At 40.0% G+C, this 26,604-nt stretch overlaps 1 protein-coding gene across 1 annotated transcript in view; it reads right to left on the bottom strand.

Moving 5' to 3' along the window:
- GRIP2 (glutamate receptor interacting protein 2) overlaps positions 1–26,604 on the bottom strand; it is a 610,766-nt gene that overhangs the window by 195,303 nt on the left and 388,859 nt on the right.

The following is a 26,604-nucleotide window of genomic DNA, read 5'->3' as shown; positions in this document are numbered from 1 at the left end:
CTCTTATAAGAACCTTGAAGAGTTACTTTTTGGAAAGCCAATTTCCAGAATCCCACAGCCAGCATGGCTATGAAGATTTTGGCAACCACAGTTTGGAGAGTCAGCATGGTATAGCGGTTTGAGCATTGGACTATGGCTCTGGAGACCAAGGTTCAAGTCCCCAATTGGCTATGGAAACCTAGTGGGTGGCCTCGGGTAAGTAACATTCTCCCAGTCTCAGAGAAGGGCAAAGGTAAATCCCCTCTGAGCAAATCTTGACAAGAAAACCCTGTGATAAGTTCTTCTTAGGGTCACCATAAGTTGGAAATGAGTTGATGGTACACAGCAACCACCAAGATTTTTAAAAAATGTTTCCAAGCTGTGCCTGAAACTCATATATACCATTTCTACCAACCATCATCCTATTGCTCCCACTTTTCCTTGCTGTCCCCTTAAAAAAATCCACCCTTTTGTCTTGTGACACTGTATCAACAGCTATGTAGTGTAAAAAAAATAATGAGTAATGAATGAAAATGGTACATATTGTCTACAGTAATCTCACTTAGTAGCTCATTGCATGCACTTTAAAAATGGCTCAAACCTCAAGGGCTGGGTCCGGGATGTGGGATGGAGGCGGGGATTATCATATGATAAATTGCCACCTAATCGCCGCTCACCATCAGCCCGAGTCCAGCCTCACTCCGCCAGCTTCCGGGAAGCTTCCGATTTCTAAAAGTACTGGAGGATCGCAGCTCGGACCCGACTTGGACCTGGGCCGATGATGGGCAGCGATTAGGTGGCGATTTAGCCTGTGAGAATCCCCGCCTCCATCCCACATCCCAGCTCCAGTCCAGGAGGCTTGAGCCAGTTTTAAAGTTCATGCAATAAGATCCTTATTCACCTCTTGAAAAATCTGTGTAATCGCAGATCTATTACACCAAACCTGTTGAGTACTTGAGGAAGATCCAGAAATAACTAACAAACCAATTCATTGTAAAGTTGAAGGCTTTCATGGCCAGCATCCATAGTTTTTTGTGGATGCTAGAACATGGCCACATAGCCCGAAAAACCCACAAAAACCCAATCCATATTTGCCAATACCTTCATGAAACTGACAAAAGTTGGTACAGTGTGTTCAGGACATCCTTCCCTATGACTGCAGAGATGCATTCAATATAAAACGGAGAACATCAACTAGATTGTGTGTTTCAAATTTAATTCTATGGCTGAGAACATTTGCCTCACTATTCCTATGAAGAGGACAGTGTTGGACATAGTCCAAGACTTAGGTTCACCTTCCTGTTCAGCCACCAAACTCATTGGGTAGCTATGAGCAGTCATTTCCAAATAAGTGTTCCAAATAAATACCTTTGACATGAGTGGAGGAACCAGGGTTGTCCCCCTCTACTAGCCACACTTTGTCTGTGTGAAGGAAAAAGTCTTACACATAGATTAATGTATGTGTGTAGAGCTTCTTCACGTGGAAGCGTTTCTGGAAGGGCTCCTTTTCACTTTTACTAAATGCATGGCTGGCTGGGAGAGGAACAGTATTACTAGTGGGGAAGGTGTATTGCTGGCACAGAAGTTACCTGTGTGCAGGCACCCCTTTTACTTTTTAAATGAACCCTCCCCACTTCTCTCTCAGTCTGATTGTCCTCTTGGGGACCTGGGAAGATGAAATAGGAAACCATATTAATGTCCCTCTGAGCATCTTTCTTGTTGTTGTGCACCCTCAAGTTGACTTTCATTTATGGTGACCCTAGCATAAAGTTTTCCTGGGGGGATATATTCAGAGGAGATTTTTAAAACTGTCTTCCTTTTACCATGCTAATTTTGCAGGAAGTCAAAGATACAAATGTGAAATATTGAAATAACATTTTTTAAACAAAAAATCTCACAAACACAATCTTTGTCCATTACTGAAAGGTATTGCTTGTGTTAGCAAACAATTTAGTAAAAAATGTAAGGCCAATGGTCTTGGTAACACAATACCTGAACATGATTCCAAGGACGGACTAGCCCATAATCTTTTCTTTTTGTATTTCAGGTATTGTCCTAGTGCCACAGTCTTCTCAGCAACATGTTGCCAAGCCAAATGGAAAACTAAGTGAGTAGGTCATCACTCTTAATAGGTGTCACACAGTTTCTTTTCAATGAGTAATAGTGTAACAATGCATTAACAAGAAATGAAACACCATGTTAACACTAATTTGCATAGTATTATACCATGATGCTTTGCTTCCTTGTTCTCCTTTGAAAGTGTCCTGACCTGCATACAAATCAAGATAAAATTTAATTGCTGGGGTATTCAAGAGAAGCGTTGCATTTCTGCTTAATAAGACTTCATTTTTATGCTAGCATTATCAGACACCTTTTCTCAAAGGTGCTATATATGAACTACTTCAAATGCAAACATCTTTTCCCAGGGCTTAATTTTAATAGCATTGAAACAGGATACATTTTTTTAAAAAAGCTGATGGCACCCTCTCTCTCTCTTTGCAAAGAGAAAGTAAAAAATTAATGTATACATCCTAATTCAGCAGCAATAACCTAGTCATAAGCCAGCAGCAATAATCACACACACACAAGCAGCATGGAGAGTTTCCATGACACATCACCTTACGGCACAAAGCAAACACTAATTTCCCTGGAAAAACTGCATGAACCAGACAAAAGAGAACAAAGGCTTGAGTGAGAAAACCACAGGAAAAGAATAGGGGGGGAAAAGGGGGGGGGGAGCAAGCACGAGGCAAATCTGAAACTGAGAAGGCTTTTCCCAACCATTACCAAGTCATATTATCTACCATAGCTGTCCAAGGGAAAAACACACCTCCTTTATCTTGGAAAAGTTGCAGGGGAGGAGAGGCTCATTGACAGGAGAGGCTAGTAAGAGACATACCTCATTATGCCAAGAAGGACCATCATTACCTGACCAGATACATCGTATTATCATTTCTCTCTGTCTCAGTTTTAATTAAGGTACAAAACGTATGTCCCTTTGCAGAAAAGGATGTACCTAAGCATGATCTGAATTGGTAAGGAATCACCACTTCCAGTGAGCCCCATCTGCCATCCATTATTTCTTTCTGATTCTCTTCATTTCCAACCTATGATGGACCTATTACAGGTTTTCTTGGCAAGATTTCTTAGGAGGTGGGTTGCCATTGCCTTCCTCTGAGGCTGAAAGAGTGTGATTTGGCCAAAGTTACTCAGTGGGTTTCCATGGCTGAGTGGGAATTCAGATCCTAATCTTCTGGAGACATGAGCAGGGATTTGAACACTAGCCTCCAGACTCATAGTCCAATGCTCAAACCACTACACCATGTTGGCTCTCTACTCTGCTATATTGTCATACAGAACAGGAATTCCTGCTCATAGTGCAACACACAAACCACCACACCACTGATTATTCCCCAGTGTGCATTTTTTATGCCCAAGCATAAGTCTGTTTAAAAAAATTATGGGGTGGTGGAGGAAGGAAATTGTTGGCACTGCCAGGCAATGAGGGTTTTTACCCCACTTGTTAGCTTGAGCACCTCCAACCACAGAGGGCAGAATGGGCTGAGTGGAAAAATACTTTTTCTCTGAATTTTTTCAAGGGAAGTTCAAATGAACAACACATCAGTGAATGGTTTTCAAGGCATATTTTTAAGGAGGATTTTGTCCAGCAATAAAGATGTCTCTTTTAAAATGTTTTCTTTGCTGAGAATGAATGGAATGGCCGGTAGCCATTTCCAATAGTCAACAGCTAATCATAATGGACGTATTATGCTAGGTGTATAGGGAAAATTCAGCTCAGTACTGAAAATATGTATGTTAGGTTTTTAATAACTGTGTGAGGAAGAACCAGTAGAGGCAGCCAATCACAGTTCATGGAATGCTGAAGGGGTGGGCGCTATGGGATGAAATTATAATAATCTGAGGCTTGACTGTTAAATGGTCAGATAGGGCCAAGTTGGAAATAATGATAGGATCAGGTAGAAATAAAGACAAGAATATGACCAGTTAAGAAAATGGGAATAAAAAACATCTGAACACAATTTCTGTGAACTGGGAGTGAGGAAAGATGTCAGGGAGAACTATTACTTTCTTTGAAACTACAGTGGCTGCTTAGTATCTGCTGGAGTTTGGTTCCAGAATGCCCTGTGGATACCAAAATTCGTGGATGCTCAAGTCCTATTAATACAATGGCATAGTAAAATGGTGTCCTTTATATAAAATGGCAAAATCAAGGTTAGCTTTTTAGAATTTATACATTTTTTGAATATTTTCAAGCTGTGGATGCTTAAATCCATGGATGCAAAGGACCAACTGTACAGTGTTTTAGTGTATGGAATAGAACCTGCATAATGCTAAATGGTTATTTTATTCATTATACAACAAATACTGTTTTTGTCTTTTACATCTCTGTCTGGATTTTTAAATTTAATAATTAGCAAGGAAAATCAGTCATGCTTTATCACACTGAACCCAATGACATACACATCCACTTGTTGAGTACAGTAGATACCTTGAGGCCTGAGTGCCAGATCGAGGGAGGGATCTTAAGGGTACGAGACAAGGTGAATGATAGGAGACCAAGGGTTCAGCCTTGATGGGCATATAATTGCAATAACCCTATTTTACATTAGGAACTGTAGATTGTCTAAGGCAGGGATGGAAAACCTGCACCCCCAGATTTCATTGAGCATCTTCTTCACCCCCAATATGGTTATGCTTATGAGTATGGATGCTACAGAACCTGTGAATGTTTTGTGAGATCATGCAAAAGCTTTCAAGCAGAACATAAAAAGTTGTTAACCCTGATTTTGTTTTAAGCCAGCTCACTTTTTCACCTCCCTAATGCTTCCTTGCCTCTTCGGCCAACACAACATGAAGTAAACAAAACAAAGCCAAGCCAGCAGAGGAGCTGGGAAAGTGCAAGCACAGCTTGACTAAAATACATGTTCAGCAGGTTCAGACATTTCCTTCTGATGACAGGGGGGCATGGGGACAGTGCCCAATTGATTAACTGACTAAATGTTGCTATCCAAAATATAATAACTGTTAAAGTCCTGTTTCCTATGCACTTCTCAACCACTTATTAATATAACCCAAACTCTAGGCAGACTAATTTTTGCCTTTTAGAAATAATAAAGTCTGTCATTGGGTTGTCTTGGCAAAATTAATTTGCATGAAGCTTGCAGATGTCTTCTACTGCTGAGAGAGTGTGAGTTGTCCAAGGTCACCTATTGGGTTTCCATGGCTGAGTGGGAATTCAAGCCCTGATCATCCAGGCACACAGTCCATCACTCTTTATTAAAGGCTTTAATGTGTAATAATTTACTGAAGATAACATATGGAATAATCCAGATAACTAACAAACAAAAGAAAATTAGGAATACTTATGATATCATGTTGTCCTGTAAATCTTTTGTAGCAATGGTTCCATTATGAACAGTTTCCTGTGATGTGGGACACCAAACTTCATTTAAGTTCAAACTAAATGATTATATTTGTCAAAGAATAAACAGACAACATGCACATCTACCTGTGACTTTGAACCTTCTTCCTTTTTTGTTCTTAATTCTTGTCATTATCTATCTGCACACATTTCACCTACAATACACACAGATCTTGGCAGGGTGCTTTGAAAAACGTAACTCATTATCCTTGTTAAAAGCTTCCCCAAAGCTGTTAGTCAATAGTGCAGTTTTAAAATAACTCCATCGTACTCCTCCTAAGTTGTTAACAATTTGATCTTAGTTAATTACAAAACCCACATTTTAATGCTGCAAACCACTAGCATGTGATACAAAATGGACTCTTTTCCCCCTCTCCATCTCATCATCACTTCAGCACCCACAACAGCATATGAAACAAAAGCATATGCCATCACTTGAGCCATTTATTACTCCTTCCCTACAATTTAGTGAGGCCCCACCTGATCATCATCAAAGTAATTAAAAGTTATACATTACACTACAAAAAGGGTAAAGTAAGTTAATAATCATAATGTATTGTAATTACAGCTTTGTTGTCTGAGAAAGGCATAACGTAAATAACTAGTTATTTGTGATTAATTACTCCAGCTGAATACACTATTTTAAGTTAACCTGTGGTCCGCAGACCTCCCCGGGGGGGGGCTATGATGTCCTCATAGTGGAGCCACAAAAGCATGAAGGCTTCACCACGCCCCTCCCCAGAGTGGTTACATGAAAGGAGCCAAGGCAAAGATTGGTTGGCTGGCTGGGCCTGAGCATTGCCATTCAATCTGTTCCAGCCACAAACTGGTGGGAAGAAGCAGGAGAAGTCTTCTCTCCCCATCTGGCACCCCTGAAGAAAGGTTTAAAGGAGGGTGTAACTGTTAACGGTTCAGTGTTTAGGTTATTATTAGTATTAATTTATTTTGAGTTTTAAATATTGAGTTAAGTCTTGCAACAATAAAATATATTCAAACGGGGTCCCTGGTAAAGAAAATGATAAGAATCACTGTGTAAGACCAATCAAAACATTGTAAGTCCCCCACTTTTGAATGGACAATGTTTTTTTGTTGCACAGAGAACTCTTCAGAAGCAATGTATTTGCAGGAGTAAGTGGAAATAAATGGGAGCAACCCCAAGTTTATCTCCCCGCATGTTAAATGAGCACAAAGAGGGAGATAATATGAACCCCATCTGTGTCTATGGCTACATCATGTATTGATGCGCTACGAATGAAATGGCTTGGTTGGCCTTAAAAGATGACAATTATTGTATTTATTATATAATGGATGGTATATAGTCCATATAGTGACAGACAATGTCCCTGGAAGATCAGGACAAGTTAACCTAGGCTACCACATCTTCACTGTCTTAAATAACTTGCTGTTTCTTTGGTTATTAAAAAAATGAAAAATGTCCAATGGTGTTATCTGCACTGCTTGTAGCTAGTCACAAGGGGTTACATTAAGCTTTTGCTGTTGTAATGAGATAAACAAAGGTTTAAAAGAGACAACAGAGTATGCACAGTTTAGGCTAGCTCAATGGATACAAAGCCTCTGCAAAATGAAAGCAATATTTTCAACTAAGAAATTGTAAAGAGACAAATATGGACATTTTAGGTTGTTATCTTTTCAGCTCTAATTGAAAGTAACCAATCTTCCAGCAGGTTGGTGAAGGTTTTACAGGCCAAATGTTTTCCATTTTCTTTCATCTTCATGCTATAAAGACTGCAGGGCAGTTTATGAAGCTTTTGCAGTCTGGACCTGGGCCTCAGACTCTCTCCAAAAAGTCACAATGACATGACCACATTGTTGCTCATGCATAAAAATGGGTGTTCTAAAATAGTTTCAGCTCTCTGTTTAAAAAAGTGTGTGTGTGGGGGGGGGGGGGGGTAGAGTCAATATGCAACAAATTAGGCATAACCTCTCACTTTAAAAGGTACCTAACAGAAACAGAATGTTTTTGTTCCAGAAAGACAGTATAAGCACTTCTCCCCCAAAGTGCTTGCATCTCCATTTCTTTTCCTTAAGAGATTGGTGGGCAATCTTACAAGGCCTCCATCTCCCATGTTTGTCTCTCTCGCTTGAGGTTCCAGTAGCTTAACCAGCATGGTGATCAATCAGGACTTGCAATTTTATTCCAAAATTATTGAAGAGCCAGGAAATACTGGTCTAGACATCCCCCAATGTGTCTTTGTTAAGATGCAAATGGAGAATGCAGGATCAGTTAAAAGAGATGACTTGATAGTCAGCAAGAAGAGAACCTGCACCTCTCTCCTGCCCTAGAGTGGGAAACTGTGACCCTCCAGATGCTGCTGGATTGCTGAACTGCAATTTTCATGCTCCCTTACTATTGTTGATGCTGGCTATCATTCCTGGGGTTTTCAGTCCAAAAACACCTGAAGTGTCATAGGGGATGTTCCCATCTTTGCAACAGATTTTTAATTTGAACCCGTAATGTTCTTCTTATGCCATGACTGCTTCTTAAGAAGAGGAGAGGAGGAGGAAAAAGCATCCATTACCTAGGGTATGGGGAAAGCACAGCTGCATGGAATGCCTAGTTTAGCCTTTATTGCTTAGCATCTTCAGTGTTGAAACACAAAACTGTTAAAGGAACAAAGGTAAAATAAGATACTGAATGTGTATAGAAGAAAGAGAGCAGGCTTCAGGGGAAAGCAAAGCATAATCTCTAGTATCAGATATTGGAAGGGTCTAGCTCACCCATAAAGTTTTGACAGACGTGTGTATCCCCCCACACACACACATTTTGTCTACACTTGCAAAAATGGGAGACCAATTTAACTTGACCTAGGTCTTCTTTTTTAAAATTGCAACAGGCGAGGCAATTAGTACATCTGTCAGGCAGGCTCAAGATTGCAGAGTCTCAATAACAGACTCACAGGTTTTTACTGGAAAGCTTGAACACTGTCCAATGCACAAGATTTCATTACTGCTGAAAGAATCCCGTCATTTCCATTAATAAACACACATGCGCGCGCACGCACACACACAACATGCAGTGCCTAGATAGTGAAATGTGAGATGCTCTCTATTTCTATCCATGAAAGCTTTTTTCACATAATAATAATAATAATAATAATAATAATAATAATAATAATAATAATAATAAATCCTTTGAGTACAGTGAGAAGAAATGCTACCTTCACAAATGGATGAGCTTGGCTGAAACTGGCTTAGGCTGTTTCAGCCAGATCCTATTTTCACATAGGTTGAAAAGGGTAGTAACTTCACACTCATGGAGTAAGCAACAAAATGGAAATGAGAAAACTGCTCATAATTTGGGCATTGCGATAATGACATCATTCACTTCATTATACAATATGCTCAGTTTTGAAGGAACTACTACATTGACTTACATTCAGCCAGGGTTTTTTGTGTTACTCCAGATACTGGTGGACTGCAACTCCAGTCAGCCTCACCTTGGATACTGGCTAGAATTGATGGGAGCTCTAATTTAACATTATTAAAAATAATAGTATTTATTTCTTAGCCCAGTGGATCAAGGTAGGGAACAACAACAGATCAACAAATATACAAAACCAGTTAAAACATACATCAATTTAAATGAATAAATAAGACACATAGTAAAACAATCCACACTTTAAAATTCACCATTTAAAACACACAATTTAAAAATAATCTGGATAGGTCTACGGAAGAGACTGGCCTTTAATGTTGTTTTAAATTTGGAAGGCCTCATTTTGCCTGTCCCCACTTTAAGCTCCCTCTACAAACAACATGGCAACAAGATATGTACCTCCCCAGAAATATATAGGTGAAAAGTTGTGCACTCTGGTAAACACTGGCAGTAGAAGTACAACTTTCAGATTCTATTCACCTGCCAAAGCAGATACATGTAATACTTTGGCTCACAGTATAAAAGACTTTACTGTTTTCTTGTGTTAGAAGGGACATATCTGACATGACAGCAGCAGTCACCCCACAATTACAAACAGAGCTCGGAAAAATGCTTGTTCTGCACAATGACTCCAGAATCTCCAAGCCATCCTGGTCACCCGGTAGGTTGGTCGGGATATTCTGGGAGCTGTATTCCAAAATCATAACTTTTGCCAGCTCTGATTATTAAAGCCCGTGAGAGCCAAGCACCAAGCTGGTGAAACTAAGTTTCTACTTAATTTTCAAGCTGAAAATTGTGAGTGTTTACGCATGCCTGAAGCTATAGACTTAGAGATATAACAGGGCTGGCTCCTCTTCATTAGCACCAACAGAGATCCAAACACACAGCAGGCTTCTGCCCCTGACCAGACAATCTCCTGCTTGGAAGTACTGCCTGGAGTCACTCACCCAGGCCCTCCCGTTCAGTTACCATAGCAACCCAATACCAATGTAATCTGTGTTTACATGGCACAGCTGATTTATGTCAACCCATCTGAAGCATCAAGACAAAGATACTTTCCTTTAAAGTGGAGCTTTTTTCCAGTGCTTGTCCTCCTACCACCTCTTCCCACCACAAAGATCTTTCAAATTATGGGAGCAACTTCAAGAGGACGTAAATCACCTTTCAGCTGACTCAGACAGAATGGTTCTGCACTTCTGTTTAGAATCATAATCACCAGAGCTTGTAAAAACTGGGGTTTTTTGGTACTTGTTAACTGCCCTAGAGTCTTCCCTGATTCATAGCAACCCTGTGAATGAGACATCTCCAAGATGCCCAGGTCCTGCAAATTCATACTTGTGACCTCTTTAACTGAGTCCACCCATCTAGCATGTCATCTTCCTCTTCTTCTATATCACTCCATATTTCCTAGCATCATTATCTTTTCCAATGAGTCATTCTTTCTCATGAAGTGGCCAAAATATGACAACCTCAACTTTATCACCTTGGCTTCCAGGGAGATTTCAAGCTTGATCTATTCAAAGAGCCTTTGTCTGTGTTTTTGGCTGTTCACAGTATCTTTAGGACTCTTCTATACCTCTCCAAATCCCGAAGCCAGGATGGTCAGTGACTATGACAACTCAGGGAATTTCAGGGACTGTTGTCTCTAAAAGTATTTTCCAACATCTGAAATCACTACTTCTCAGCCCTCTCTTTTGGCAATGTGGCACAGGAAACCTGTCCAGATTTGCCAGCAGAGGAATGCTAAAGTTCTCTCTCAACATCTAGGAAAATTCAGTGATTGATAACCTGACAATTTAGGGACTGTGTTATAGCTATCTAATGATAAAATTAAAAGAAAAGAAAGCTCCAGCAGCCAGAAACAAGGAAGCTGGGGTTGATACCCTGCCAGATAATGAGAAATAAATGTTGCACAGTGTCACAAATTGTGCTTCCTTATATAATCTGAGCCTTTGCTTCTAATTTCCTGGTTATGTGGAGCCTAAGTAAATATGAGGTCAAATTCTCATCCTAAATTGGCAAACATTTGATCATTTAATACTTATTTGTTCCATGTGGTTAGCTGGAATGCAGTCAACTCAACTCATCACTATTTTTCCAGCAGAGAGGCAAACATCTCTCTCTCTCTCTAATTCTGAAGTATTTAATTCAGATTTGCTAAGATCAGAAGTTACAAACTTTTCACTCTGTGCACATCTGGAATCCAATATTGATATCTCACTTACAAGGCTGCTGTACCATTGCAAGTTGGTAGAAATATTTCTATCATGATCTTTAATATACTACATTCTCAAGGAAGCCTGAATTACATGGACCTTTCTTGAGGAAGAGAAGGATAAGGCTTGCACCACTTCTACTGCTAATGAGTGTACAATCTCTAGTTTTCTCAGTTTTGATATCCATAACTGGCTTATATTATATTAATTCACATGGAAATAGCAAAGGTAAAAAGGACACCTAGGCATTAGGATATGCATTTTTCTTGTCAAAGTCAGTAACACACTTAGCCATCTGTATTGAGAGTTCTATGACAGTGAAAATATAAGAGTAGAATCACAGACTCATAGATGTTTATCACACTATGCTCTTAAAGCACTATTATTCCAGTGTGACTCCTCTAGCAGCCTCCTGTTGCATGCTGGGATTGGCAGTTTTAAGGAGCTGAACTTCTCTGCCTGAGAATTCTAAATACCACTCCTTAAAACTGCCAATCCCAGCATGCAACAGGAGGCAGCTAGAGGAGTCACACTGGAATAGTACCTCTTTAAGAGCTCGTCTGATAAACACCATAGAGTTGGAAGAGACCACAAGGGCCACCCAGTCCAACCCCATTCTGCCATGCAGGAATTCTCAATCAAAGCATCCCTGACAGGTGGTCATCCAGCCTCTGTTTAAAGATCTCCAAGGAAGGAGACTCCACCATACTCCAAGAACCTTTACTAATCTTTTACTACTGAGATTCAGTACTCACTCCCAACAACCTGGCATGCCATTCAGACAGAGGTGCCTTGTTAACCTGCTACTGCATCTCATCCTTTTGCCTGGGAAAGGAGAGAAATAAGTAGTTATTCAGATGACCACAATTCCTGTTTATTTCTACAGAAAGCTCTAGGGAAAGGGGCAATCAGCAACAAACACACTTTAGTTTTTTGCTTTCAGGTTTGATTGAAAGAAAGGAAACAATACAACACAGGGAGAACATCCATTTGATCCTATCATAATCAAGCAAGTCCTCTGAACAGCAGGATTTATGGCCTTAGTTTAGCTCTATTTCAGCTTACCTAGAATAGGCAACATGTCAAAGACTGAAACATGATTAACTGCTCTACAATAAAATTGCTTCAGAATGGGCAGCTGTTTCTACAATGGACAATTCAGAAAAGTTCAGATTTGTTTGGATCCATCCTAGGGCTGTCAGCATAATGTTCACTTGCATATTTGATATTTGTATACAGTATATAGAAGTGTGGAACTGAGGAAAATGTAGTTAATTTTTAAGATCTGTTTAACAACAGATAGATAAAAATATAAAAGACTAATACATTTTGTTTGGGAAAGGGAACTAAAGCTGATACAGCTACTGCATCCAAGTGACAATGGAGCAGTTAGAAAGGTAGCCACCAAGTATCAGCAAAAAAAATAAAAGTAAAAAGACTAGCACATAGACAGCCTATATGCCTATTTTGAAAGGAATAAGTTTGCACAAAAGGAGTGCTTAAATGCCTTTAGTGAGAAGGCAACAAGAGCTTAACTCATGCCTCTTCAGATCTTAACAAATTAGCATTTCAATAGTAATAGTAATTCAGTGGAGAAAAGAACCCATTCCTCCATCTATCCTGATTTGGCAGGGACAGTCCTGACTGATCATTTGTTGTCTCACTTTTCACCAGCTTTTAAAATGTTCCAGTTTTTCTCTCCTCCTCCCACTTTCTCCCTTTATCCTTGATTTACTTTCATTGGTGCAAACTGAGTTCAAAGTGCAAAAATAAGTTTGTATTCAATTAACTCAGCAGAAGAGAGAGGAGAGGAGGGTCCCAGTAGAATCAAGCAAAAGCAAACTGCTCTAGCCTTTCCTAATTTGTGCGTTCTTCCTCATTAATAATGTCTGACATCTTGACCATACTCTGATATTGCTCAGATGCATCTGTCCCAGTTTTCATCCACTGAATGCTGGAAGATATAACTGTCAGTGAAATGGCCTGCCTTGGAGGCTGGTGGACACTTCTTCACTGGAAGCCTTGAAACAGAAACTGGATGGCTATCGCTCAGCACTGCTTTAGGAAGTAGGAAGTTGGAGTAGATGACCATTTGTACCCCTTCCCTCTCTGAGTCTACTCTGTTCATCCTTTAATGATTGGTCAGATTTCAACATTTGGAAGGATTAAGGGTCCTAAACCCTGTTCTGCAACTTAGGGAGCAGCAACCAAGAAGGCCCTCTTGTGGATTCCCCACTGAGGAAGAGAGGCTTCTCCAACAGATCTTGACATCAGGATAAAGTAAAATGGAGCCAAGCTGTTCATAGTGTGAGGAGCTTAAGACCATCATTTCTGAGTTTTCTCAGAATTAAGCTAAAAGCCAGCCTACTTGCCTCCATATGAGAGCAATCTGCTCCTGGAAACTAGTTGGGGGAACCAGCTGGAATAGGAAGTGTTCCTGTTATCGACTTATGGCAATGCTAAGATCAACCTTTCACTTCATTTTGTTGGCAAGTTTCTTTAGAGGAGATTTTGCCATTGCCATTCTGAGGCTGAGAGACTGTGACTTGCCCAAGGTCACCCAGTGAGTTTCCATGGCTGAGCAGGGATTCACTCCCTGGTCTCCAGAATCATAGTCCAGAATCATAGTCCACTACAACATGCTAGCATACAAGGCTATCTCTTCTCTTTCTAGGAAGAGAGTGGAACAGGTATAAGATAGTAAAAACCCAAACTGTTAGTCCAACATCTCCTCCGCACTTCCTTCCTCAAAATTAAGCTTAATTTGAGCTTAAACAGACCAGGCTCCTGCACTGTATTTCCATCAGCTTCAAAGAGCGACACTGAAAGCTTCTGAGAGGAGAGAGAAGTTTGACAGCTCCTGGGGCTTTCCCCTCCTTGCCCCCCATTATGCATTTCAGCTTCACAAAGGATTCCCTCTGCAGGAGAGTTGAACACTAAAGCAGGTTATATTTGAGAGTGCAAAATCAAGAGGGGGTTAGCCTAAAGTGAGCGTGGGGGGAACCAAGCAGACAGCTGATTAGCAGACTTGCATTTATGACAGTTTAATAATAGAGCTGTCACAATAGGAGAGATTTACTAATTGCAGAGTCTTTTCCTTTCAGGTTCCCATCACATTACCATTTAAATCCCTAGGCAACTCTTTCTAAACACCTCCTTTTTACAAAATGAAGAAAGAGAGGGAGAGAAAGTACCTAGGATTCTTATTCATCTTTTTCCATATATATATATATATATATATATATATATATAGAGAGAGAGAGAGAGAGAGAATAGAATGCATATCAGCACAAACTTACAGTGAAATTAGACTTTTATTGTTTGTGTAAATAAGGAGTGGGAACAACCAAGAACCATATGGAGGAGGAAATATCAGGTGACTGTGACTTGTGTTAAATTTTTGGTCGGTTAATTCAAGCTGTAGCATTCCAGCAATAAGGCATACCAGGCACTAGTCCTAAGTGGTCCCAGTAAAAGTTCAAGAAAGCTTGGATTCTGACTTACATTTCACAGAAAGATTGGTCAGGCTGTTCAAGTCCTACAACAAAGGGTTCTTGTGAAAATCAAATCAGAGAGGAGAGCCATACAAATTGTCTTTAGCACCTTGGGGGAAAGTCTAGATATAAATGTAACAAATATCATCACTGTCATCTACTTTGCCTCCTAGAGAAGACTTTAGCTCTCAACAGAAGCACTCAGTCAGTCACAATGTAACTGTAAGAAACTACAGAAAAGTAGATTCAGTGGGCTCTCCACATTCACTGGGGTTAGAGGCACAGGATTCCCATGAAAGTGGAAAAACCACAAAGAAAAAAACAGTACTTATTTTTGCTTGAGAGAACACATATCTAGTAACATCTCAGTCCTCCGGCACAATTCTGTAGTCAGCATTCACCAGAAATGGACCATAGAATTGTGTTGGAGAACCTACAAATGGCTAGAATATTGTTTTATCTAGGAATCTCTAGGTCTTCCATCACAACTCTATGGTCAGCTACCTTTCTGCTGGTAGCTGACCATAGAGTTGTGTGGAAGATCTAGAGATTCCTAGATAAAAACAAATTCTAGCCATTTGTAGGTTCTCCAACACAATTCTATGGTCCACTTCTGCTAGACCATCTAGAGATTCCTCAAGAGAACATATTATTCAAATCTGTGAATAAGCAAATCCACAAAAGTCAAGCCACAATGTAGAGGCTGGCTGTATAATGTAAGATTTTTAAGAAGAGGCTCTTACCATGGCATCTAAAAAACAGGAGTTGAGACTTTCCCTAGCCACCAGGAAGCACAAGCCCTCTTTGATTATGTGTTTTCAGCAGGCCTTTTCTAGAACTGTCATCAAGACCAAAGTGGCATCTATACTTGCAATCATGAAATATAAGTTTTTTTATTTTTGTTTTTAAAAATAGAGGTGTTTGTGCATTGGACTGAATATTTACCGCAGTTCTATGCTTATACAGAACTGCAGCTCAGGAGATTATCACAGCTAAATAAAGTTTACCGCTGTGAATTCAATCTTCATTTGGGCTGCATGCTGGTGTATTGCATGGCTTTTCTCCTCAAAATTGTCATCTGGGAACAGCTTAGCTCCAATGCTGGTCCCTGAACTCATTTTTCAGGTGTCCATTTTTCAAAGTCTTAAAGTCTGACTTTGCATCTTCCAATTCTTATCCCTGTTTCTCATACAAAATGTACATGCCACCCACATTTTTCCATCCTGAAATAATGTTGCATCTAGGTTGTATACACGCTTACTTCTGCTCATGTACTATTACACTTGTTCGCAAATATGTCCTCCCGCTTGCAGATTTACTGTGTCATCTATGACATGCAATCAGACATTTACTAGGTGAGGAATTGACATTTTGTGGGCAGAGGTCAGAAGGCGGGTTAAGTGCACACCATGATCCTTCCCCAAGCTAGAAGATTTCATACCTTGCACACTCACTGGTAAACATCTCTCAAACGTCCCTCAAATGTGGAGGAAGCGTGTGTGTCTGAACCCTGGTTACACTTCCTCAATTGTTATGGAATCATCGCTCCCTCTAGCATCTCTGAATTGTCTCAAGGGGAGCAGATATCCTATGAAAGGAAGCTTTGCATTCAAAGGACATCCATTCCCCTTGAGATGATTCAGGGATGCTAGAGCGGGCGATGATTCCATGATGATTGACGATGTGTGCCAGGCATTCAGACACACGTTCATCCTCCATGTTTGAGGGATGTTTCAGAGACGTTTTACCAGCGATTGTGCAAGGTATGGAATTCTTCTCTAAATCCCTCTAGAATGTTCTCAACCACAGTTTCCATTAGATCCAGTGAACAATGGAAACAGATTATGGAAAATGTAACTCAAAACATGTGGTAACTTCAAAATCCCTCTTAGGGGAGGTTTTGGACATAAATAGAATACCTGAGTAAGGAAAGTACTAACTGAAGAAAACCAACTGAACCAAGAGTTGCATTAATGCCACTGTCAGAAGATTGTAGAGCAAATAAATCATCTAAAGAGTTATAATGGAACCAAATTTTAGCAAAAAGAGCATTTAGGAAACAAATAATAATCTTGTGATACTTTATAAAGGCTAGCAAGTTTTATTTGGCACAGGTTTTTCAAGATTTCAGACCACTTTATCAGATACATCTTAAGAAGTTTGAAATTATAAGTAAAATTAGAAGGGTATTAGAAGTTGTGGTGTGAATCAAACGTTGAAGTTTCTGAATCATCTGATCATCCCAGAGCTAAACACATATCTAGTCTGCCATTGCCTATTATGCCTCAGCCACAAAAGGCATGCATTGCAAGACATTTCTCATTGACATGTAGAAAATACCTTCTTTTCCTCCTATTTTATATAAATTAGGTATTAGCAAAACCAAAACAATCTTACCTCCCTCTCTCAGCTTTGAAAGAAAGCTTCACACCAAAAGCAATGTAGCCCAAATTTCAAGATTAATACTGTTTAAATGCTGTCTGCTTAAATGATGAGGGGGATTAAGATAAGTTTTTTTAAAACTGGAAGAGGTAGAAATATTGAACACTTTAATTAACTTCTACCCAACAACCTAACTCTCAAATTTTCAGTTCAATGGCAAAAATAAGATTCTTTAGCCAGACACTTTCTCTTATGAAAGTGGATTAACAGTCCAGCTTTAAACAGGTTCAGTTCCCAAGATGCTATTAAACCCTACTTTCCTCCTCTCTCTCAGCTCCTACGTTCTAAATAGATTAGCACCCAGCTGATCAAAAACTGAGTAATTATAGCAAAGCAAGAAGGTTAATGGCAAGATACAGCCACTGTCACCTCATTAGAAGAAGAAATCTGAAATGTTCATCTGTTTATTATGGCTGATTAGCACCAATGCACCAGAGACCACTTTGACAAACTGTCAGCTAGATTAGTTGTAGCAGCAGTTATCTACCCACTCCAAGCATCCAAACTGAGGCCTTCACAACAGAAGTGGAGCAAACTTAGCATCAGTTGTTTTATAGGCAAGTCTACAAGGGGGGGGGGGGGGGAGAGAGAGAGAGAGAGATTTTTGTGCAGGAAATTGGATGCCTTGGGCGGGATACTGACTGCCCCTTTGGGGCGGCCTGCACCCGCCCCTTTCCCCGATGGATCAGGGCCTGAGCTGCCACAGCGGCGGCCCTAGAGGCCCCGATACGCCGCTTTTCCAGGCCTCGAGGAAGCAGCAAAATGCCGCTTCCCCATGGCCTGGAAAGGGGTGTTCTTGGCACTTCATGCCCCAAGGACACCCCGACAGCAGTGGGGAAAGAGAAAAAGGGGTCGCTCAACCCTTTTCTCTTTTGTATCACTGGTGCAGCCGTGTAAAGGCTGCGCCAGCAATACGCAGCACGAAAGGCGCTCCGTTTCAGAGCTCCTTCCAGCACCACTGAAAGGGCGCCACAAGTGTCCTGTAGCGGCGCCAGGACGTAATGGCCACACTGCACCGTTTGAACGCGATGCGGCCATTACATCAAAATGGCAGTGCCCATGTAGACTTACTAGGGTTGCGGGGCGTATATAAGCAACGCTCTGAGGCAACCCTAGTACGTCGCCAGGATATGCTAAAATGCCCATCTGTAGAGGGCCACACTTCCCTTCTTTTAATCCATCTAGACCAGATTTTTCAGACATGTCTTCTGCTAAGCAAAAGGAAAAGAAGACACTACTAACACCAACTACTGCTAATACTGATGAGTTTTAATGACAAATTGACTCAAGGGGAAAATGATGAGAAGTCAGTCCATAAGGGCATACAGTAGACATCAAGCTCCGAGGAAGCATATGAACAAGAAATCTGTTTTAAATTATGATCAACAATTCAAGATCACCATCTGTCAACATGTAGATTTGTTGGCTATGCATAAACTTAAACAATGATTAAGACCAAGCTCAGCTTTCCCACTGAAACTGCTTGTACTTCACTAGTGATGTTAACTATTTGTAGTTTTAAAAATAATTCACAGAATGTACATTATTTCCTTGTCAGCTATTTCCTCCAGATACTTACAACTACCTGTGTAGAATGCAGAGTTCATATCATTATGCCTCAGCTAATATTTTCAGAGGATAAGGAAATGTTAGAGTATGAGCCACACTGCTTGTCCTGCACCTTGTAAGCCAATTGTTCCGAGCATTTTCTTAATTTTGTTAAGACTTCAACTCCTACAAGCCCCAGCCAGCATGATCAGTGGTATTCTGTGATATCATGGGTGCTGTAGTTCAACATCTCAGGGATGTACAAGTTGGGAACTACTGCTCTCAGCTATTCTACTGACTTCAGGGTCAGCAGTGGGAAAACCACTTTATTGCCAGTGCTGAATTAAGATTCAAGAACTAGTCCAATCAGTTTTTATACATGGAATGGTGGGGGTGGGGGCATTTTGTTCCTCCTCTCAGTCAGTAAATGCCTTCTGCTGGTTCTGCATTTGTCCAACACTGCACCTATGCAATATGGTCTAATGTGACTGCACAGCAGACTCAAAACATTCAGACCATTGACCTAATCCAATCTGTCAGTGCTCTTGAGTCCAACCTGAACACTTCCTGCTGCTGTATCCTCTAACACACACACACACACTACACACAATCCTTCCCTTCCTTATTCCATCCTTATCTCTGGTTTTTCATTGATCTGCACATTGATGAAATGCAACCTGGGCTTTTTCCTGACCTGCTCATCCTTTCCAGGCAACCTAGAGAGGATGCTGGCATCCCTGACATTCCAAGCTTGTACCCTGAAAGTTGCTATTTGTATCTGGGGTGCGTGGTCCAAAGCACCAAAACTTTGCTGGCTCCATGTGTTAGGCTCTTTCATTTTCTCCTTACATTCCCACTCGTACCCTTCATTCTAGTAGTCAAGGTCTGCTGTCCCAGCCTAGGATCTTCACTGCCCCATCCCAGATTTGTTCCTTCTCACTTGTTGCCCCTCACTCCTGGAACCTTCTTTCCCCACAAAAAGGGGTCATCACTTCTTTGACCACTTTTAAATCTGAGTTGAAGATTATCCTGTTCAGGGAACTGTTCCCAGGCACTGTGTGATTATCTATCTGATATTATTACTTATTCTTTTATAAGTATTTTGTAGATTTTACGCCATTGGCAGGTTTCATTTTTATCGATTTGATCCTTTGTATGTACAGTGCCGTGTACATTTACAGTGCTATAGAAATAAACTATAATAATAATAATAATAATAATAATAATAATAATAATAATATCATTTTGTTTCATAGAATCATAGAATTGTAGAGTTGAAAGAGACCATACAGGCCATCCAGTCCAACCCCTTACCATGCAGGAATTCACAATCAAAGGAACCCTGACAGATGACCACCCAGCCTCTGTTTAAAAACCTCCGAAGAAGGAGACTCCACCACTCTCCGAGGGAGTCTGTTGCACTGTTGAACAGCCCTTATTGTCTGGAAGTTCCTCCTAATGTTGAGGTGGAATCTCTTTTCCTGTAGCTTGAATCCATTGCTCCGGGTCCTAGTCTCTGGAGCAGCAGAAAACAAGCTTGCTCCCTCCTCAACATGACATCCCTTCAAATATTTAAACAGGGCTATCATATCACCTCTTAATCTTCTCTTCTGCAGGCTAAACATACCCAGTTCCCTAAATTGCTCCTCATAGGGCATGGTTTCCAGACCCTTCATGATTTTATTCACCCTCCTTTGTACATGCTCCAGCTTGTCAACATCCTTTCTGAATTGTGGTGCCCAGAATTGGACACAGTATTCCAGATGAGACCTGACCAAAGCAGAATAGAGTGGCACTATTACTTCCTTTGATCTAGACACTATGCTTCTATTGATACGGCCTAGAATCACATTGGCCTTTTTAGCTGCAGCATCACACTGTTGACTCATGTTCAAATGTTATTTCTTTGGAACATGCCTTTTGGCAAAACTGTAACAATATTTCTGCAAATATGTTTTTAGTTCAGTTTTTGTTGCTTTCATTCTATTAAGACTGAGTGAGGCAAAACAGTTATTTCCTTTTCTCAACAGAAGCTGTGACTCCCCACTCTTTTGTCTGCATTTGTTTATCACCATCCTCTGTACCATACTGGTGGTGATTGTTCTCTTCAGCTTTTCTTCCTATATCTCTAACCACCCTGCCTCCTATAGCTGTAATGGATGAGCTTTCTTCAACCTATTTGCAATTTTTGTGTTCTTAGTTCTTGTCTTTGGTCTACTGGCATTGGCCATCACCCACCTGCTGACATTCAATTATGGATTGTTGTTGGGTTTTGTTTCCTATTCTTTATCTTTCCCTCTTTCTTTTCTAGTGTTTTTGCTTATCAATTTCCTCTTAGTTATCTACTCATTCTGAAATTTCATTTAACTAAAAGTGATAATTTCAGGGTTTTTCTTTTTTGTTCCTTCTCAGTTTCTTTTCCCATTCCATTGTCTGCTGCTGGCATTAATTTCCTCTTTTTATTCTCCTACGAATTTGGGTAGATCTTTAGTCTGTTTTTCAATTTCATATTTCTACTACTGATAAGGTCCATCACTTTCAGCTTCTTAATTTAATATGCGATCTTTTCTTTCTGTTGACACTACTTATTTTTCAGTTCTTTTTCTCTTTCCCTCTCCTTTTTTATCTGACTTGGATTATATTGCAGTTTTTTGCTGGCTAGCTTGCCCTTATCTTATGTCTCTTATTTCTGTCTTTCATTCCTTTTCTCATCTTACTGTTACAGGCTGAAGTAGTGACCCTATTCTTCTTTGCTTCTCTGTCTTCATTGATTTCTTTAGACCTCTGGTATTCATTCAGAGTTGTACTATTGCCTTTACATTTTGGGCCTCTCATCTGTTATGCTCTCATTTGATTTACTTTTCATGTCCCACTTAGATATTTTACTCTCCATGCTTGTTAAACAGTGAGTTCTATGACATGTTTTAATTTCTTTGCTCCATTTCGTATGTTCTGTTTGTTGGGTATCAAACTGTTTAGTCCATTCCAGGATTTAAGAAACACCTTAAAGTCTATGTGGTTCAGTTAGTATACACTTGATCTTATTATTAGATTTTTCATTAATCATAATTTATGTTAAATTATAGCCTTACTTGCAGGACTATATTAAAACTATGCATACCTGCAAAACGGAGGGTCATAAGAATTTTTAAAAACATGGTCTTAATAGGAATTTGATATTCTAAATAAAATAACTACTTCAGATTTGTTCTATCATGTACACTTTTTTTCACAACTTTCTATGTTGTAATATGTAACTGAATTAAATGACCCTGCAAAGGAATATCCTTCAGGGCATAAGAAAGGGGTTAAAGCAGTGGTTCTCAAACTTTTTACCCCTGTGACCCCATTTACATCTATATGCAGATGTTGCACCACCTCCTGCTGGATACAGTATATGAACACAAATACTTTGTTTACTGTGCATATTGTTCTAACTCACCCACTGTCTTAATATTGAGGTCTCATGCACTCCACTTCTCTTCATTTCCCTCACCTCCCAGCAGCTCAGTCTGGGGTGATTGCTTTGTCTCAATGGTTTTCCAGGGAGCCCATGCTGCTGGGTGGGCAGTAGTATAGATTGTCAAAAAGCCACCCAGCAAACTTCCCAGTTTGAGGCACACAGAGGAGGCTGTAAGGCCTTTTCAGCAGTCTTCTCTTCCTCTTCCCTTCTCCCCCAAGCCAGGTAGAGCTGGCTGTGGCATGCCTCAAGCTGAATTGCTCTTGGACAATCCACTCCCTCACCGCATTCCCTGGTGGCCCAATTTGGAGCAATCACTCTTTCTGGATGGGGCAATCACTCTTTCCATGCTGCTGGGTTATTTTGCACACTAACATTTTTTAGGCCCTTAAATGCTAGAAGGTACCAGTTCTGATGAATTTCAGTATTTCTATCTGTATAAGCCAGTGCCTTATCATAGAATCATAGAGTTGGAAAAGACCACAAGGGCCATCCAGTCCAACCCCCCCTGCCATGCAGGAAATCTCAATCAAAACATACCCGTGAGATGGCCATCCAGCCTCTGTTTAAACATCTCCAAGGAAGGAGACTCCACTACTCATGTATTACATGCTGCTGCCAATTATGGTGGACTATTCTGGATGTTCAGGAGCTTAGTGAGCCAAGTTCTGGCCCCTCACTCCTGGAACCTCCTTCCCCCACAAACATGGATCATCACTTCTTTAACCAGTTTCAAAACTGAGTTGAAGACCATCTTGTTCAGAGAAGTGTTTCCAGGCATTGCATGACTATTATTTGTTGTTTGACATTTTTAATTTGTTGCCTGCCTTAATTTATTGAACCCTTTCCTTTATTGTTATGTATTATTTATATGTATTATGCTAATTTCTCAGATTGTACGCAATGGGCAGGTTTACTTTTATCTATTTTATTGTTTGTATGTACAGCACTTTGCAAATCTACAGTGCTACATAAATAAAGCATAATAATAATAATAATAATAATAATAATAATAATAATAATAATAGAGATCATGCAGTGAACAGGCTCATTGGAACCTAAGTGATGCAAGCAGCACATTCCTATTGAGAGACAGTCTTACTGCCTTACTTGCAATTCTGCTGTTCCAGATGTATTGAAACAGTTTTGCTGCAAATGCAAGGTGTTTTGAAAGAGAAACAACTCTCCTGGTGTCACTCATCCCACTTTCATTCTCTATGTGTTTTCCCAACATTTTCCCCTCCCAAAAGTCTGCAAGACCCATCTGACCAAAGACAACAGTGGGAAACAACAATGTGTACAATGTCTCAAGCTCAGAAAGCAAGCGCCAGGAGGACACTTAGCAACTGAACTGATAGACAAACTGAAACCGAAACCTGTTTAGGACATAAGTAAATTCTGCTATAAGATATTTTTACAATGCCAACTGGCAATTACACGATTAGATGATAAATACTGTTTGAAGAACGCCTACTTTTAATTGGCTACAGCATGATTTCAGCATTCTCTGCATCCGTGATGTCGGATTCTCTGCATCTGATAACCCCACCTTCCCTCATTTTAGGCTACCTCTGTACTGAAGAAAAAATCCAGGTTAACACCACTTTAACTGCCATGGTTCAATGCTGTGGAATCTGGAAATTGTAGTTTGTTGTGGCACTAGAGCTCTCTGACAGAGAGGGCTAAATGTCCCTCAAAATTCCAGTTCCTAGAATTCCATAGCATTGAGCCATGTCAGTTAAGGTGGTGCCAACCTGAATTATTTCTGCAGTGTGAATGCCGCCTTTGTCATCCAGTTCTGTGTGCCATGTGGGTTTGAGAAGTGAGAGACTGAAGGAAGGGGTGGGAGCATTTGCAAGCCAGGGGTGAGATTTTAAGCCAGGATATGAATGAGCAAGGGATGGAATTTTAACCTAGAACAGGAGTGAATGAGGGGAGAAGAATATGATTTTCTATAACATGGACTCTTTAAGGAACACATGTATCCTGTTATAACAGTACTTACTGTACATATACAATATGTCATAGAAGACTGGCTAATCATATTAGCAGTATAACTTCAACACTAAATACTGCATGTTAAGTATTAAGTAAATTATGGTTATGATTTGGTATCAACACAGAAAGTTCCCCCAGTTTTCCACAGTACAGTTAGTGCCCACTAATAAAATCAGAAAACTCAGTCTGCCACTTAAAAAAAAAATAGTCTTATCCAATGGGTGGGATTGGCATGCAAGTTCACATAGTATAAAAACAGTTACTTTTTTCATTCAGTAGATATTCAGCAGCTGTTCAGTTTAATCCATAACACAGCTCTAGTTAAGTGCTAGGAGATCCCAGCAAATTAAAGAACTCAAAGAAGCTAAGGTAACTCTGCCCTCTCCTGACCAGTATGATTTAAAACAAAGAGGACAAGGGAGGAAAACTTTGTGAGTAAGGTAAGAAGGGAAGACATTTGTGTGGCATCCTAGTGAAGGATCATTAATTACTTTATGAGAAATCCTTCGACTTCACAGATATAATCCATTGCATCTTTAAAATTTGGCGTATGTAATAAGGATCAATTGCCATAGATCCCTAGGCACTCATGATACTATGAATGAAAGAAACCACATGGTTCTTGTTCCTAGAGTTAAAGCAATTTTTCATGGTTTAATAAATCAGCTTAACAGATTGACCAGGACCTCAGAATGGGTCTCTCCAGAAGCCTACAAAAGATAATGGGTTAAAGAGAAGTAAAGAAAAGAAAGAGCTTGACCATGCATACATTTCTTCATTCCCTTCTGAAGGACATGCTACATTCCATGGAAGAATTCATCTCCAAGCTTAGAGGAAAATATATCTCACACATTTTTTTTTAAAAAAGTCTATTTTATATGTATGCCATCAAGGAAAGAATGATACTGCACTGTAGTATTAAGATCTTTAAACAAATTCTTCCGTATCTATAAGTTTCTTTTTTCCTCCCTTGACATGAGAGAGAATGAGAATAGCTTTTATGCCTCATTTATTCACATCCCTAATGCGTGGGAGAGGGAATTCATTAAAAATATCTCTGGTCTCATAGCCTGCAAATAAAGTGCGATAAAACGCCAAATGTTTTCCAACTGCAGTTCTACAGGAGCCACTAGGTAGCAGTGTTTACCTTCATGCTGAAAGAAAATTGGCCTATGGAGTACTTATTAAAATGGCTAATGCTATTATACTGGGGATTAGATTTATGCTAGCTTTTAAACCCACACACAGACATGCAGCAGGATCATTTAGCTTTGCTAAGGAAAAATGAACTCCTGGAAAGAGAGGGTTGAGAGGAGGAAGTAGAGTGCCTTTGGGTATGCATTATGCACATTAAATGAGGTGCAAAAGGGTCCGACCCCTAGGAGTTCTAGCTCAACTAGGTCACTGGGTAAAATTTTCAGAGCAGAGAGGAACTAAGAAGAAAAAACCAATGGAAAAGAATAATGAGATGTTGGAAAAAATTCTCCAGCTCCACATTGTTTAAGATGCTAGGTGGAAAAACATCATAAAGCCAGGCATTCACATTTAATCCTCTTATTTAGGATTACCTGGAAGATAAAAGGACAACTGTAGGGATGGACAAACTCGGTGGGTTCTAAATTGCTTTAACTGAGTTTATCAGCTATGTCTGATTTGCCCTTCCAGTATCAGTGTGTTTTGATGGGAACTCCAGACTGTGGGATGAAGCAACATGATGTGTACTGTGTCTGTCTCATACTGTTGTTGTTGTTGTTGTTGTTGTTGTTGTTGTGTGACTTCAATTTGTTACTGACTTATGGTGACCCTAAGGCAAACCTATCATGGGGTTTGCCATTGCCATCATCTGAGGTTGAAAGTATGTGACTTGCCCAGTGAGTTTCCATAGCCAAGTAGGGATCTGAACCCTGTTCTCCAGAGTTATAGTCCAATGCTCTAACCACTACATCACACTGGTTCTCTTTACAATAAGAGCATTCCCAAGTTTTGATGCCTAGATTTCTAAATTCAGATCCAAGACTGGGTTGGGATTTATGAATGGCCAGGGTAGAAAAGAAACCATTTGAGATTTTAGAGGTAACATTTCCCTGGATCCCCATTAGTCCCAACTAGAGTAAATCCATGGAATTTACAGAAATTTAAAGGGCATTAATGGTTGTGACAGATATAAAGAAACTCTGACTTGTGTTTAAGAGTGTGATAAGTTTGATCATAGAACTAAACTAAACACAGGAGCCTCCTGAAATACTTATGAGGTCCTGCTTTGGTGTTAGCTTCTGAGGAGAACTGTCACATACACATGTGCACCTACAGGCAGGTGAAAGACAGAAGACTCTCTGCCTTGTTTTATTTCTTGGGAAAATATCCTGCTGAAGTCCTTTTTTTGTTTTTATTGTAAAACCAGGCACCAGCTCTTTTCTAAGGAGAAAGCAGACACATCAGAGATACCTAAGCAGGAGCCTAGACCAAATCAGACATAGATAATAAGCAAAACTACATGGGTGCTATAGTATTGTTCAACAAATAAGAAAAATGCCAGTTGCTAGCATTGTGCACTTTCTAGCAGAATATGGAAAGATTACAAGGTTTGTTTTTTTAAAATTTTCCAAATTTTAACAGTAAGCATGGGA

This window comes from Sceloporus undulatus, chromosome 2, assembly GCF_019175285.1.
Source record: "Sceloporus undulatus isolate JIND9_A2432 ecotype Alabama chromosome 2, SceUnd_v1.1, whole genome shotgun sequence".
Lineage (NCBI taxonomy): Eukaryota > Metazoa > Chordata > Lepidosauria > Squamata > Phrynosomatidae > Sceloporus > Sceloporus undulatus.
The sequence above is the reverse complement of the archived record's forward strand: the minus strand, read 5'-3'. Positions and strand labels throughout refer to the sequence as shown.